Consider the following 6,945-nt stretch of genomic DNA (forward strand, 5'->3'; position numbering starts at 1 on the left):
AGTCTTTGACCTCTTATTTCACGTTAGAAATTAGAATATATGCCTTACACGATAATTTTAATTTGAGTATTGAACTTATTTTGATTTAATATTGATGGAAAAACTACAAATAACAGAGAGAAATGAAGTAAATATTGAGAAACGAACACATAAACAAAAACGTAAACAATTAAGTTTAGATGTAGATATCTCGCTCTCTTTAAAGGAGATTCAATCCTTCTATGGTTTGTATTGAATTTCTTTATTATCAACCACTGGTGTAATAGATATTTTTTGGCCTATCCTCCCCAAGATACATCTATCCAAGGTAAAACGTTGTGTAGCTCAAATCATTTTGGACCAGAAAGGTTAAGCTCAAAGCACCACAAGTAAAATACCCGTCTTTTGGTCAATTATTCAAAAAGGCTAATGAGAGAAAATAAGAGAGATATATTGAGAATTTGTTGGTGCGTTTTGAGAAAATGGTACCATTCCTTTGTAAAATTTTAGATCTAATATTTGTTACACATAATAAGAATTTATTTAACATTCTCTAAATAAACAACCAAATACGTTTTTCCTCTTTAACAATTAAATTCTCTCTTTGTCTCTCTAAAATGAAACTTCAATTTAACACAAAATCTTTATCAATTATTTAAAAAATGTAACAAGTGTTCTATTAAATACATATCTTTTCAAAAGAAAGTATTCGATTGAATGTATGTTAGTTTTTTTTTTTTTTTTTTTCTTTTTTTAATGATATTGTAGCAAATAATTATTTTTTGGGTGTGCAACTCATTGTGAAATTTTGATGGAGTCCAATGTATTAATATTGATATGATGATACCTATAGTTGTAATATAATTTTGAGTATAACTCAACTATTTAAATCGTATAAATTTTCAAACTAAAGGTTTGAGGTTTATTTTCCTGTCCCTAAATTAAATAAAAGTTTAAAACTCAATGATGGTAAGGGTCAAAATTAAATATGCTTTAATTTTTATTTCATTACGTTGAATATTTGAGCTTTCCACATCATAAGGGTGTTGAATAGTTTTTTTCCCTTTAATATTTATTAGAAAATTGAACTAAAAAAACATTTATAAGAAAAATTAATGAATAAGAGAAATATTTATAAAATATTTGACCATAAAGGCCTTTTCCCTTTTATCACCAAATAATGGTCCATTTTATTCTTAAATTGATTTGTGATGGTTAAACTATAATTGATTAATGTTAATTATCAGGAATTAAATGTCATTGCAATTGTTCGATATATTCCATCTATAATATTAAAGTTTAAGACTTGTATTGTTATAGCTCATCCAAAAAAAAAAAAAAAAAACTGTGAATATATAATTTTTCACATGTACAGTCTATGTTTGAGATGGATTAACATATAATCGAAGACAGTGAAAGATCCAGGAATTTAGATAAAGGGCACAAATTTATATAAATATAATATTAGATGCATCGATATAATATTCAAATCATATAATATTGTCAAACTAGCTAACTAGCATAAGAACTTTTGTGAGATATACTTCTTGAATCTTGAAAAATATGCACTAGACCATTGACATCTCGGTTTGTGTGTCTAATAAAAAAGATGTAACTATTGACTACAAAATTGAAAATTTAAGATTCAATTAGAAACATAAATAATTTTTTTTTCTAATACAATGGTTAATTTTAATTATTTTTAATATTTTATGAGATTTTTAGATACTAAATTGATAGCTTATATATCTATTAGATATTTTAAGGGATTTTTAGAGTTAAAATTGAAAGTTTAAATATTTATTTTAAAAATTAAGGATTAAACTTGTACTAACTTGAATGTAATTTTAAAATAATGGTAAAGTTAATAACAGAGAAAAAATTATATTTAAAAATGGTATTTATATGCCTTAATTTTCTAAAACTAAAAATCTAAATGAGTCTAATATATTTGAGAAAAAATAAAAATGGAATTAAGTTATTATAGTATTAGAATTATAAAAATTAGTTAATATATTAAAGAAAAAAAAGAGAAAGAAAGAAAAAAAGTATCTGATTTGGGGCCAATTCAAAGTCCCGACTCTGGTAGTTTAAAGGTTCACCAACAAACCACTAAAGTAAGCTCCATTCTCTTGAACTTAGGGGGCACACGTTAATATATATATATATATCCTGGTCACATATTCTCATGCTCGTTTTGATTACTCATTCATAATATAAACATATATTCTAAAAGATATGCTTAAGATCTTAAAGAAAAGTGGTGAGTGGCATTTCTTTTAAGATGAGTGGTATTTCCTTTAAGGTCTTAAGCATATCTTTTAGAATATATGTTTATGATATGAATGAGTAGCCAGAATAAACATGAGAATATGTGACTGAGATGGTCAGGGGGTCAACAGACCTAGTTTCTAAGCCCGGAGCAGAATTTCACGGGATGGTCAGGGGGCCATAAGGCCTAGTTTCTGAACTTGTGAGAAGAACCTCGTATGGGATGATCAGAGGGCCGACAGGCCTAGCATATGAGTCCATAATCAGGGATCTATGTGCACATAGGGAACACAGGAGTGTATGTATTTATGACTAATATCAATTTAACTATCTATCGTGTGTGTAGGTAGAGTTGAGAACAGACTCATTCAAGGCTAAGGTTTGAATGTTAACCTTGTAATTATATTATGCTTGTATTATTATGAGTTAAAAGAGACTCTAGAAATTGCTTACCACTCATTGAGCTTTCTTGAATCTCATTATTTTCTTTCATGTTTTTCTTCCCAGGTTACAAAAGATGAGGAGTTCCAGGCTGCTGCTAAGGTCAAGGTCTGCTACGCCACAGCCACACTTCCGATTTTAGATATGTTGATGTAAACTTCATAGTTAAGTCTGGAAGTTGTATAAACGTTGTACTGTTTGTAATAAAATGAGTAGTCAAACAGTTGTTGTTTATATTCTTGGCTTAAAGAGTAATGAGTGAAAAAGATTTAGATGGGCAGTAGGTATCACAAAAGGGTGCTATCTACCGTCCTCACGCCTCCTTTCGGGTTCTAGAGGTGAGCTCGAGGGGGAGGGGGACATAATGTGATTAAAGAGTTTAATTAATTATTCATGTACCATTGGAGTTTCAAGCTACAGGTCTATAAGTTTCCTTTGGTAGCTCAAAGGATTTAGTTGAGAATTAGTTTTTGGGTTAATTTGAAATGTTCAAATTAATAAGAGGTTCAATTATATATGATATAATTAAGTTGATTCAATTATATATGATATAATTGACATAATGTATATGATACATTATATTTTAATTGGAGGAATAAATATTTGAATATGATTCAAATATATTTTCTATGAATAAGATTCATAGTTGTTAAATTTAATATAAATAAGATTTATATTAAATACTATAAAATAGAGAAAAATAACTATAGTTTATATTGTATATGATGCAATATTAAAACTATATGTTATAAATATAATATGATAAATTAGTTATCATATTTATTATAATTATTAATTATTTGATAATTATCCTCTTTTTCTCTCTAACCACCTTAGTGGGAGGTTAAGCAGTTTATTATGGCAAAAGGAATAAATGAAATATGATTTTATTATTCCAAAAAGAGACAAGAGTTACACAATAGATAGACTATACGATCAATTTAGAGAGTCTATGCGATAGACTTGATCGGCTACACGATTGACCAAAATTCTATGCGATAATGCTTTTCTCTTCAATCGTCTTCCTCCTCCAATCTCGAAAACCCCTTCTAACCAAAATAGCCAGAGTCCACCACTCCTGGGTTCTCACACAGAGAATATCGAGGTAACTAAGTGGTAGTGTCCTCTTTCTTTGGTTCGAATACTTATTGCTGTTTGGAGTGTTCGTGCTTGTTTGAAGTGGGAGGTATCCGGTTGACTTTACAAAATAAATTTCTCGATCTGAATGATGTATATGTAGTTCCTGATTTAAAGAGGAACTTAATTTCTATAAAGTGTTTGCTTGAATGTAAATATCAACTCTTTTTCTCTGTTAATAAAGTGTTTATTTCAAACATGTTGATTTTTTTTTTTTTTTGTATAACTGAAAAGTAATTTGTATGTGCTAAGACCATTAGCAACAAATGCCCTCCATAACATAGAGATGTTTAAAACTGTTGTAACTCAAAATAAAAGACTTAAAATTCTCCAAAAGAAAATGCCCAACTTTGGCACCAAAGATTAGGACACATTAATCTCAATAGGATTGAGAAGAATGAACTTCTAAGCAAGTTAGAAGAAAATTATTTACCTGTATGTGAATCATGCCTTGAAGGAAAAATGACTAAAAGACATTATATTAGAAAAGGTCATAGGGCCAAAAAGATATTGTGTACTAGACCCGACATCTGCTATGCAGTGGGGATAGTTAGTAGATATCAATCTAATCCAGGATATATTCACTGGACAGTCGTAAAAAATATCCTCAAGTATCTATGGAGAACGAGGGACTAAATGCTTGTGTATGGTTCTAAAGATTTGATCCTTACAGGATACACGAACTCTGATTTTTAGACTGATAGGGATTCTCGAAAATCCACTTCAGGATCAGTGTTCACTCTTAACAAAGTGGATGTAGTATGGTGAAGCATCAAGCAAGGGTGCATCACCGACTCCACCATGGAGGCTGAGTATGTAGCGACTTGTGAAGCTGCTAAGAAGGCCATTTGGCTTAGGAAATTCCTGACTGATCTGGAAGTTGTTTCAAATATGTCAAAGCCCATCACACTTTATTGTGATAATAGTGGTGTTGTGGCTAATTCTCGTGAGCCTAGGAGTCATAAGCGCGACAAGCACATTGAGTGGAAATACCATATCATCCAAGAGATTGTGTATCGAGGGGACATGATTATCACGAAGGTCCTCACGGCTACAGTGTTTGAGGGTCACCTATAGAGTATGGGTTAATGGGATAGACCATTACTGGACTAGGATAAGTGGAAGATCTTGTACTAAGTGTGTTATGCTCTAGTTTATTGTTTTGTGTACTTGTAATTTGATTATCTTGTACACCCCACTAGCTTTAGAACAAGTGGGAGATTATTAGAGTTGATGCCCTAAATCTTCTAGGGTTCTATAGTTTGTAAACCTTGTATGAACAAACATTTCTGCGATTAATAATATTTGATATTTTATTCACTTTGTCTATGAAATATATGATATTTTAGTTGCATTAACCACAAACCAATAAACTAACATCCAAGGTTATCGTTGTAACTTAAACACGTATGTGGAGATATACAGGTGGATCATGTTTAAGTGATAACCTAAATGGTCTGTAGTATATGGATAAGACTGGGTATCTTATCATTGTGACCCTACGAGTATGACCCGCTTTGTAGATGTGACCCGCTTTGTAGATGTTACAAATGTTGTAAAGTGCTACAAATGATATGATCCTGATCATTCATGTATTAGACATGTTAGTAGGGATATTCTATACAAAGAATTTTGTATAAGAATGGACCACAAAATGCTTAGTCTCTTATATAACACCGTTCATAATAGAGACTTTCATTTCACTAGGATGACTATAGGTAATATTACCTTAATCTTGAGTAAGTTGTGAACTTCTGCCTATGAGGGCGGTTCTTTGATTTGTATGAGTGAGAGTGGCCAGATCGTCGACTCAACAAGCCTACCATTTTGGGGATTCGTTTGATTGGGGAACTGGGAACTCAGCTACAAAAGATGAAATTCATTCCTTCCCCGAAGTAGAGATAAGTAGATAAATTGCTCCCTTAAGAACTGATTCGAGGTCTTGAACAATGTGGCGCCACACCCTCTCTTGGCCAGAGAGGGGTTTCATTCATAATGGGACTATGATCTATTGTTCATTAGAGGAATCAGTGGTATTTAAGGAGTTAGATATAACTATAGGAGCAAAACGGTAATTTGGTCCAGTTGTACTTACGAGCAATTTGTGAAGGGTCATCGTACTGTTGATTGGTTATATCCAATGGACACAGAAATATATCTGTAATGCGAAGTGTACAACTGTCGGTGTTTAGTGGAATGCCTGGCAGTTAACGGATGGTGGATAATCTGATTAAAGAGTTTAATTAATTATTCACGTACCGTTGTAGCTTCAAGCTATAGGTTTATAAGATCCCCTTGGTAGCTCAAAGGATTTAGTTGAAAATAAGTTTTTGAGTTAATTTGAAATATTTAAATTAATAAGAGAGAATTTAATTATATATGATATAATTGACATAATGTATATGATACATTATATTTTATTTGGAGGAATATGGTGCAATATTAAAACTGTAGGTTATAAATATAATATGATAAGTTGGTTATCATATTTATTTATAATTATTAATTATTTGATAATTATCCTCTTTTTCTCTCTAACCACTTTAGTGGGAGGTTAAACGATTTATTATGACAAAAGAAATAAATGAAATATGATTTTATTATTCCAAAAAGAGACAAGAGTTACACAATAGAGAGACTATACGATCATCTTAGAGAGTCTACGCGATAGACTTGATCGCCTGCCCGATTGAACGAAATTCTATGCGATAGTGCTTTTCTCTTCAATCGTCTTCCTCCTCCAATCTCGAAAACTCCCTTTTAACCAAAATAGCCAGAGCCCACCACTCCTGGGTTCTCATACTGAGAATACCAAGGTAACTAAGTGGTAGATCTCAAACAAGTTATCTGTTCACATGTGGAGGAATTGCTATATCATGGCGTTCAGTGAAACAGACTATAACGGCCATTTCCTTAAATCATGTTGAAATTCTTGCAATTCACGAGGCTAGTTGAGAATGTGTATGGCTAAGGTCAATGATTCAATATATTCGTGAAACATGTGGCTTGTCTTCTAATAAAAATGTTCCAACAATATTATACGAAGACAGCACAGCTTGCATAGCCCAAATCAAAGGAGGATATATTAAAGGAAATAGAACAAAGCATATTTCACCG

Source organism: Benincasa hispida, chromosome 1 (assembly GCF_027475165.1).
Source record: "Benincasa hispida cultivar pf3 chromosome 1, pf3_genome.v1.1, whole genome shotgun sequence".
NCBI lineage: Eukaryota > Viridiplantae > Streptophyta > Magnoliopsida > Cucurbitales > Cucurbitaceae > Benincasa > Benincasa hispida.